Raw genomic sequence first — 11526 nt, 5'->3', positions numbered from 1 at the left:
TGCATTGATGATACGAAAACGCATCAATAACTTGATGTTATAAAACGTATCATTGTGCATGATTTAATGAGTAGTTAGTACAAGCATATAATGTCGAAGTTTATTTGTTCCCTTTTATCCTAATAGGATTAAAAGTGATATCTTGGGTCCCTCGATGATTCTGTTTTGACTATATGTCGGGCCCGGTCAGAACTAAATTGATGTGGTCAGTTATGTTCTATGTCAGACGAATTGGAAATCGGAAAACAAACTGCTAGACAATAAGTTGACATTATTTCATGTATTTGTCTGGCTGATATCTTGAGAACAGGGGATTATATGATCCCTTATCCAAAGGATGCGTCACTGACTGGGTCAGAGTTGACAACAGCTTTTGAAAGCTTACGATTGTTAAGTCGGATCCTGAAGTAACATTGGAAACTATAGTTATTAGACTTATTCAAGTGGGGGGCTGTTGGATTTGGTGTCTAAGCCCATAACTATAACTGGGATGTACTTGACCCGATAGTAGCGTGATCCTTTTTGGGTTGCCTTCACCAGTGCAATTTGATAGGATGGATTTTGAGAATAAGGTTATTTATGATTTATTAATATATTACAAGTATAATATATTAATATTAAATCATATTATTTAATTATCATTGACCAATAATTAATTTGGAATTAATTTTGTGGTCAAAAGAAACTAATTAAATATATGAGGATTGATTATGTAAATCAATGATTCTAATAGTGTGGGCTAATGATCCATGATTATGTGGACGTGCTAAACTAATCCATGGATAGTCCATGGAGGTTAAAATCCATGGAGCATAAGAATGTGGAAAGTCATGGATTATTAGGGTTTACAAAGTGTAACCCTAGCATGTGCAACACTAAAAATAGAACCCTCCTAGAGCCAAAATCGGTTACACCATCTCTTTGAGATAAGCAACTTATTCTCTTAATCCTCCTCTTGCATTTTGGTGTTTGTGAACCAATAGAGGCATCACACTTGAGGTGCTCAAGCTTTCAAAGGCCAAGAACTCTACCCTACTCAAGAGGTAAACATCCAAACCAAGTTTATATTGTATAGCTTCAATTGTATGCTAGCTATGTAGAATGCTTTGGAAAATTGAAAATGCATGTATAATTAGAGAAAACATAGATCCAAAGCATTTAGGGTTGCATGTGCATCATAGGAGTGTTACAGTGCTCAAAACCCAACATAATTGACATATCCTTATTTTTGTGCACTTCCAGTTAAGTTGACAATGCTTACAAGTTCTATGTTCTTCATTTAACTGCAAAAAGAAAACCATATTGGTCAGTGAAAGTATATTAATCAATATGGGTGAGCTACTAACAACATAGAAGCACCGGTAGGCCCTTGAGCTGCTAGAAGGCAAGAAATTTAAAATAGTGAAGTTTAGTCCATGAAGGAAAAATGAGTTTAAATTTGGTTTGTACTAAACCTTGTCTTTTGACTGTAAGTTGGAAATGAAAAATCCACATGAATAGGAATGTATACACCTTGAAATCTAAGTGGCAAAGGTTTCGCTTTAATTCATGAAAACGTTTATGAGGAAATACTTTCGATGGAAGATTTTAAAGATCTGATCAATATGGATATTGGTTGTGTTAATTGCATTTTCAAATTCAAATATGATTACGACATCCCTGTTCATATTTCGAATTTTGAGGAATGACAAGGAATTGTTTGAACTTTTAAGAGACATGTCCATCAAGTATTGGAATATGTAAACACACACACACACACGACTATCCAACTAAGGTGTATAATCTTAAGAAGTCTAGTTGGAGACTTATCAAATCACTGCGTAACAGAAATCTACACTTTTGAAAGAAAGTTAAAGGGTATTTATTTTTGGAAGTCCAGTTGATTTCTAGGTACATGTCAAAGCTTGTGGGAGCATAATTGTTATCCTTGACAATATTGTTTGTAGGAAAAAATGTCTCAGTTTTTGCAAATTACAAAGTTCGGAAAATGTTTCGCTATAGTGGACTTAAAGGAGAGGGCACTCATGCTTCATTTCGAGTCTAAAGGTTTAGATCGTATATTTAATATAATTTATTCAAATACATATATGAATATCATGTTGAAATGTTTCAACATAGGAGTTTCGATATATGGAAATATTATAGCAAGGAATTAAATAAATATAAAATCTTGTATAGTTAATAATGAATCGAGTCCATTATGTTTCAGATATATGATCGATTGCATATGCTATAATATCCGCTTATTCTAATTTTTCAAACGGTTTGGGCATTGTTTGAAAATTATTAGAATTTTGTGTGACTAAAGTTGTTAAACAACTGTCAAGAACATTCTGAGGTTTTATTAAAGACTGGTTGCTTGTGGATAGTTAGAAGTATGATATTATTTGAGAAGGACCATAGTGACATGTTCTGAATTAAGATGATTCTTGGTTAGAATTGATGTTCATATGAGAATATAGAAATGTTTTTATGTCGGGAGATGCTAGTAGAATCTACATGTGAATTGGAAAACTTTAATGCGAGAGAAGTCTTCAAGGAATGTACCCTGAATTTGTGACTTCTTAACCATGGAACTGTTTCAAGTACAAGTTTCAGTGGAACACTTAGTAATATCGAAGGCGCAGTCTCTATGACTTTAGAACATCGACATCACAGGAAATCAATGCATGTAAAGTTGGAATTCCACTATGTGACAACCTAGGAAATATGTCCCCAGCTGTCGTAGATAGTCAACGTCAAAACACGACAATAAAATCCTACAAACGTCAAAATTTCAATTACCTCCTTATTAACATCAAACCATAGGCTCAAAATTAAGTGCGCAAAGGATCATGTCACTTTGAGAGCAGGTTAGCGTAATTAGACTCCTTACGATATCATAATTCTAGAAATATAAATTTCGCAAGAATATGACACAATATGGATGAGATATGACATTTATGGTAAATAATTTTCTGTCGTACTTAGAAAAATTACAACGACGAAAACTACAAAGAGATTGGTCGACTTTTGGAGAAAATCACCAACTAGACAATCGTAGTAGTACTTAAACTAGGAATTATGGAATGAATAACGCCTAAAATGAACATCATGTAAGAGAGTTATGATTTCTAACATTAATAAAAACATGTCGAAAAACAAAAGTCAAAACTAGACAAAACGACCAAAAGGAAAGTTGTAGAGATCGATGATATCTACAAGGATATATAAAAGTCATAGAAAACGGAGTTCGTACGTGAGAGTTATGGAATTTTAAAGTTGAATTTTCCCGTCATGCGCGCTCGCGCGCACCTGACACCCGATACGTCGAGATACGGGATAAGGTGGCACGCTTAGAGGCCGACACATGGCAACATCGTACGGTTCGCGCGCCTCTCTAGTGTCGGACTTGTGGTTTTTCTGCCCAACATCAATGGTTTCATGAATTACATGTGAGTTCACGACCCCATTTTCCAAACCTTTTCAGGGGGAATACATGATTAAAATGCAACTTTACATAGTTATCACTAACTGTAGTTCGATAATTATGCTCATAACATTAGGATGATATTATGCACAATATTTACTCTTCCCAAACTCTTTAGCTAATATTATGCCTAGTTTTTATGCTAAACCATTAAGGTAGATAAGATCATACCTAGTTGTCACGCTGTCCGGTTGCCAGGAAACATTGAAACTCATTATTTTAGCCACCCTTTGGATAAGCTTAATAACTAGTATTTCTCTGCCCAAATACTCGGTGTAACACTCAAAATTTCATGCCAAAATAATTTTTTTTCAAAACATTTAAAACCATTCATCATTACAAAGTTTGTTTTCAAAATATCTAATATTAGAGTTTTCCCAGAACCATAAACAAAATAGGAGGAGTTGTACGATCATGCCTTCGCCTTGCCACGATCCCCATATGTGCCTGAAACAATAAACTGAAACTATAAGTCAGCATATCCCTGTCAACAATATACCCACAGTGTGAGTCTTGAATATCATAACGTAACAAACTAAACAGCATGCGACGGGTCCACAACTATACAGACTGGATTACCCCTGGGCCCACAGTGTGAGTATAGATTGTCGTACGGGCCCACAACTCACATCTGGCTTGCCATCGAGCCCACAATACGAGTCTCCCTTAGCCCGTAACTGGAATTCTCCCGGGTTTGTTGGTTACCGCACAAAGCAGTATCACCTCAACCCATCCCACATAACATATCCACATATAGCACAACCACTGAGCATACAGATAGTCATATAACAACACATGTAGTCCTACAGGTCTACCTAACTGACATAACCACTAGCATGCGACACTAACTTCATACTCCACATACTAACACTAATAGGATAACGTATCCAATGGGCCGGCCTTGGTGCCTTAGACCCCTTAGTATAGTGAGGTAACTCACCTTGCAACTGTCGACTCATAAAATAAGCTCAAATTCTTGGATCACTGCTATGGACTCCACCACCTATATTCATTGTAAACCATACTTGTAAGTTTCAAATCTTTCCAAACTGTCCTCCAAAAGTCATCTGGTTAACCCATGGTCAAAGTCAAAGTCAACTGTCAATGTCAACAGTCCATGTTGACCTCAACTCATCGAGTATCCTCAGACGAGTTCCTTGCATAACTCGCCAACTTGTCGAGTCACCTGAGTGACTCGTCGAGTTCCTAGTGTTAGTAGCCGCAACTCCTTGGCCAACTCGGCGAGTTTTCCCCTTACAACTCGCCACGTTCATATGTGTCCAAAGGTTGAGAAAACCCTAGCCGACTCGCCGAGTCCAAGGCAATCTTCATCGGACTCGCCGAGTTGTTCATCAAACTCATCGAGTTCATGACCATCTTCATATGACTCGCCGAGTACCTTCAATCCTTCATCCATACATATGCTTTTTTTAAGCCATGCAAAGGTTTCAGTTTGCAAATCCAACCTCCTTAAGCATACTTATCACGTAAAGTTGCAAACTTTACGTGCAGGCAAGGTTTTAAAGCCCTTAAATGACAAAACTAAGCTTGAAATGAAGTCTCACACTTGAGGGAAGGCTCATACTAGGCAAGGCTGGTAACTTTATGGATCTAGAGGCCAAAGGGAGTCCAGATCTGAAGTTACAACTTCAGATCTTAGCTCAAACATAATAAGCCTTTCATAAAACCCATCCAAAAGAGATTTTTGATGAACATGAGCCAAGGAAAATAGTCTAATACCTTCAAGAGAATGATCACTGATGTAGATCTTGAATCCCACAAGTTCTTGCTTATACTTGCTTGTTTCCCCCAAGTGTTTCCTCCTCCAAATTTCCTTTTCCAATCTTGAACACACCAAAAGAACACATACACTCGATTTAGGGTTTGAGAGGGACAAGGAGCATTAAAGGGGAGGCTGGGGGAGGCCAATGATCCTTTAAATAGGGTGAAATGCCCTGAAATCTAGGGTTTCATCAGCCAGCTCCTACTCGTCGAGTCCGCTCTTGGACTCGGCGAGTAGGTCACTAAAACACGTGGACCAACCCGCTACTACTCGACGAGTAGGGCACCCAACTCGTCGAGTAGACCCAAAAACCAAAAAGGGTCCATACATAAATTAATACCTGAGAATTGGGGCATTACAATTCTCCCCGGCTTGAACTAGACTTCGCCCTCGAAGTCTGCTGGGGTAAACAACACCGGGTAATGCTCTCGCATCTCTGCCTCCGGCTCCCACGTCCATTCGGATCCCCTCCGATGTTCCCACTCCACTTTTATCAAGGGTATCTCCTTGTTTCGCATAACTTTCATCTTCCTCTCAAGTATGGCTATAGGCATTTCCATGTAATTCAGTCGTTTATCAACCTGAATATCATCCAACGACATCACTACCTCCTGATAGGCATGAGCAAACGGACTGAAGCGGCCAGAACTGGCCCGACCCGGACCCGACCCGGGAACCGACTTCGGCCAAAATCAAGAACCGAACCGGCCCGGCGGTTCTACCGGTTCCGGGTCCGGTTTTTGCCGGGTTTTCGATTTTGGAACCGGCTTCGAGAAATAGCAACGTATTTTTGGGTTACGGACTCGGTTTATACTCGTTTTTTGTCGGTTTAGTACATATTTTTGTTCACTAATTGTTTCATAAATGGTCTATAGATTTTTGACAAATATATTACCCAATACCCACTTAAATACAAACATCGATGATTGGTATGCAACATAGAATTTCATAATTTATTCTCAGGTTTTGTTTCATAAACTTATTTTAAATTACTATTATTTTTAACTTAACGGCTGACACCACTCATCTCAAAAAAAAAACATATACCACACACAAATTTCTAATGTAAAGGAGGACAATTTCTCTGTTGAGGTCCTCAACGTGCAAAATGAGGGTTGTTTTCCTGTATGTGTTTAATTTGCCCCATAATTTCTCTGTAATACTTTTTTTTTCTTTCGTATGGTTTAAATTAGTTTTAGATTGACTTGTTTTTATTTCTTTATATGATACCATTTTATATTGCATAAACTGAGAAAAAGAATAGTATGTAAAACATAAAATAAAATATGAAAAATGCATGGTTTTTTGTTAAAGACTATCTAGTCTGGTTCCCGGTTTTGGGCCGGTTCCAACGACCGGTACTTACCGGGTCCCGGTTCCAAAAACTAACAAAATTATAGTATCAGTCCCGGCCCGGCCGGTTCCATCGGGATCCGGTTCCGGTTCCGGGACCGGTTCCGGCCGATTCCCCGGTCCATATGCTTATCCGTACCCCCTGATCCACAATACACTTTCACAAATGCGAAACATGGAAAGTGTTGTGGATCCGACTAAGCTCCTCCGATAACTCTAACCTATAAGCCTCCCTGCCAACTCTGGCAATGATCCTGAACAGGCCAATGTAACGGGGACCCAATTTCCCCCTCTTCCTGAAGCGAATCACACCCTTCCTGGGTGAGACCTTCAGAAGTACCATATCACCCACCTGAAATTCTAACTCAGATCGTCGTTTGTCGGCGTAACTCTTCTGCCGACTCTGGGCAGTCTGCAATCGCTGCCTGATCTACTGAATTTTCTCGGTAGGCTGCAAGACTACTTCCGTCCGCCCCATCACCCTGTGTCCAACCTCACCCCAACAAACCGGGGTGCGAAATCTCTACCCATACAACAGCTCAAAAGGTGGGGTGCCAATGCTGGAATGATAGTTGTTGTTATAGGTGAAGTCTGCAAGTAGTAGGTGGGAATCCCAACTCCCACCGAAGTCAATGACACACGCCCTCAATATATCCTCGAGGGCTTGAATGGTATGCTCGCTCTGACCGTTGGTCCGCGGATGGAACGTTGTACTAAAGTGCAACCGTGTACCCAGTTCCTCGTGGAACTTCAGCCAGAAACGAGAAGTAAACCTAACATCCCGGTCGGAAACAATGGAGACTGGAACCCTATGGCGAGCGACGATCTCGCGGACGTACATGTCGGCCAACTTCTCGGCTGACGAACTCTCCTGAATAGCCAAGAAATGGGCACTCTTGGTCAATCGATCTACGATGACCCATATAGCATCAAACCCCTTTGCCGTCCTCGGCAGTTTAGTAATGAAATCCATCGTGACCTGCTCCCATTTCCACATGGGAATCTCCAGAGGCTGCAGCATACCATGCGGCCTCTGATGCTCGGCCTTGACCATCCTGCAGGTCAAACACCTCTCGACATACCAAGTGATTTATCGCTTCATACATGGCCACCAATAACTCAAACTCAGGTCTCGGTACATCTTGGTGGCCCCCGGATGAATAGAGAAGTGAGACTTATGAGCCTCCTCCATGACTGTCTGTCTGACCCCACCAGACATTGGAACCCACACCCGACCACATCGGGTCAATAATCCCTGACTGTCCAGCACAAACCGGGTGTTCTCAGCCTTGATCCTCTCCAACTTCCAGTTCTCCGATCGCATCCCCTTAACTTGAGCATCCTTGATCAAGCTCATAAGCAGAATCCACCGTTATCCTCATACATACTGCTGGGGTGGAAGACCCAGCTACCTTGCGGCTCAAATCATCTGCCACCATGTTCGCTTTACCGGGATGGTAAAGGATCTCGCAGTCGTAGTCCTTGACTACATCCAGCCACTTGCACTGCCTCATGTTCAGGTTCGGCTGGTCCATGATGTGTCTCAAACTTTTTTTGATCTGTGTATATGGTACAACGGACCCCATAATGGTAATATTTCCATATCTTGAGAGCGAACACCACCGCTCCTAGCTGTAAATCATGCGTAGGGTATATCGTCTCATGCAGCTTCAACTGTCGCGATGCGTAGGCTATCACTCATCCTCTCTGCATGAGGACTGCCCCCAAACCTATGATGGATGCATCACAGAATACTACAAAATCCTCCACACCCTCTGGGAGTGTCAAAACTGGGGCCTCACACAACCACTGACGGAGGGTCTCAAACGCCCTCTGCTGCTCAGGGCCCCACCGGAAATCCACCCCTTCCTCATTAGACGAGTGAGGGGTACTACAATCTTGGAGAAATCTCTAATAAATCTCCAATAGTACCCTGCCAATCCCAGAAAACTCCTGATGTCCAAGGGAGATGTCAGAACCTCCCACTACATGATTGCCTCGATCTTGGCCGGGTCGACCAAAATCCTTTCCTGGTTGACGAGATGTCCAAGGAACTGGACCTCTCGTAACCAAAACTCGCACTTCGAGAACTTGGCATACAACCATTCTCACCTCAGAACTCCTAACAACTCCCTGAGGTTCTCCTCGTGCTGCTCTCGGGTCTTGGAATACACCAAGATATCATCTATGAACACAATGACCGAACGATCAAGCATCGGCCTACAGACCCGGTTCATCAGGTCCATGAATATTGTTGGTGCGTTGGCGAGCCCAAATGGCATCACCACGAACTCGTAATGATCGTAACGAGTTCGAAACGCGGTCTTCTCCACATCCTCCTCTCTGACCCGGACCTGATGATACCCCGACCTCAAATCAATCTTGGAGAACCAAGATGCACCCTGCAGCTGATCAAAGAGATCATCTATCATCGGGAGTGGATAACGGTTCTTCACCGTCAACTTATTCAACTCCCTATAATCAATGCACATCCGGTGCGATCCGTACTTCTTCTTGACGAAGAGGAACGGTGCACCCCATGGAGAACTGCTAGGCCGAATGAAATGCTTGCCCAACAGTTCCTACAGCTGTGATGACAGCTCCTGCATCTCTGGCGGTGCCAACCGGTATGACGCCTTGGCGATAGGGGCCGCGCTAGGCACCAAATCAATCCTAAACTCGACTTGCCTCTCCGGAGGTATCCCTGGCAGCTCCTCCATAAACACGTCTGTAAACTCTCTAACTACCGGAACCTCAGAAACTGATGTATGATCCATGCCTCGTGTATCCACCACATACGCCAAATAACCCACACACCCGTGCTGAATATATTGTCGAGCCCTGGCAGCGGAACAAAACCCTGATCCCACTCTGGTGCCCTCTCCATATACCACTAGTTCTCCCCTACTTGGGGTTCGAACTACCACTCGTTGGCCCTCACAGTCAATCACAACACCGAACCGACTGAGCCAATCCATGCCTACAATCACACACACCTCCCCCATGGGGATCAGAATCAAATCTATCGAAAAGGACACCCCGAAAATCTCCAACTCGCACCCTCGGTAGACCGAAGAAGCAGAAATCCCGTGTTCGTTGGCTATAGAGACTCCTAACAGACACTCTAACTCGCCCACTGAACTCGCTACTAAACGACTGAGATACGAATGAATGACTCGCCCCCAAGTCGAATAAAACCAAATAGGCAAAGAATTCACTAAGAACGTACCTAATTACAGGTACAACAGATAAGCATAACACAGATATAATAAAGGAGATAAAGGATAGAAACATACCAGCAACCACATCCGGTGCTGCCCTGGCCTCCTCTACCGTAAGCTGGAAGGCACTCCCCTAAGCCTTCGGAGGCTCAGACTTAACTGGCCTCCCATCAACAATCCTCAATGTAGCTAGCGCTAGAACCTGTTCCAGTTTAGTGGCTACGATGGCCAGTTGGCCTTCACATGGCCAACCTGATCACAGTGGTAGCATAATCTCATACCCGGAACCGGGGCGGCCTGGCGACAATCCTTCGCATAATGCCCCTCCTTTCCACACATGTGGCACCCACTACCAGCTCGACATACTCTAGAATGACCCTTAACACACTTCCCACAAACGCGTCTCTGCTGACTCCCAGACCTAGAATCAGCGGTCTTAGACCGCTTAGGCGCCGACTGCGATTGCGTCGAGGCCTGCCGTTGCTCCCTCATTTGCAGCTCAATCTCCAACTCACACTGCCTAGCGGCCTCCTACAACTGCAAAAGAGTATCACATCGTTGGGTAGACACAAACTGACGGATTTCAGTCTTGACCATGCTCAGATAACGGGTCATCTGAGCCTGCTTAGAAGCAAACTCTGGGAAGAACATCGCCCTCTCTATGAACATGCGGGTGACGTCCGTCACCGACTCCCCCTCCTGTCTTAAACTAAAAAAATCCTGCGAAAAACGTTCCCGCTCGACCCACGAAATGTATCAGGCGCGGAACGTATCCCTGAATTGCTCCCAAGTAACAACAGCTCTCTGATCATCAGTGTACGACCTAGTCGCCAATCTCCACCAGTCCTTGGCCTCAGACCTTAGCAGGTTCAGAGCACACCTGACCTTCTGGTCAATAGGACATGAGCAGGTAATGAAACACCCCTCCACATCGGAGATCCACCTCATAGCCTTGATGGGATCCTGCGTCCCATCAAAAGTAGGGGGCTTCGTACTATCGAAGTCCCGGTACTGGAAGCCCCTACTGGCTCCTCCCCCTGTCGTATATACAACTGATGCAGCCATTGCGGCAGCCGTCTCTGCAAGGGTTGCGTATCGCACATCAACGTACTCAACCATAGCGGTCTTAATAGACCCAAACATCTCCGATAGCTATGCCCGGAACATAGCAACAACCTCATCATGCATGATCTCTCGAATCCTGGCATCCAATTCCTCTGTACCCATCTGCACCACAGGCTCAGGTGTTGTTGTCCCCTCCTGGCCTCCGTCTCCTGCTCCTGATCCTGAACCGGATCACGTCACAAAGCGTCTCGTCATCACCATTCTGAAACATACCAAACGATATTAGATAATTCACATAATAACTGGGATCCAACTCTCGACTAAACCCTAGGGGTTGTGACTTCCTTGATACGCGTATGGGTCCTGTGCTTTCAGTAGTATGTGCCCATACTACCTTCCACACCTACCCATATTTGTCTCAAGTATCACCACAACACCCTAACATTATACATAAGCATAGCGAGCGCTCAATCCTCACTCCTAGAGGAAGGCTAACTGAATAACGACTGACCTATCGGCCTCACACAACTCACTTATCCATGAAACTTCCACTTAACCCTGCAGCACTCGTGTATGCTAGCCATACATAACGCTGGACCCTATAGGCTTTTGAATATCCGACCCTACCCTACGCC

Source organism: Lactuca serriola, chromosome 5 (genome assembly GCF_051521515.1).
Source record: "Lactuca serriola cultivar US96UC23 chromosome 5, Lser_US96UC23_V15, whole genome shotgun sequence".
NCBI lineage: Eukaryota > Viridiplantae > Streptophyta > Magnoliopsida > Asterales > Asteraceae > Lactuca > Lactuca serriola.
The sequence above is the reverse complement of the archived record's forward strand: the minus strand, read 5'-3'. Positions refer to the sequence as shown.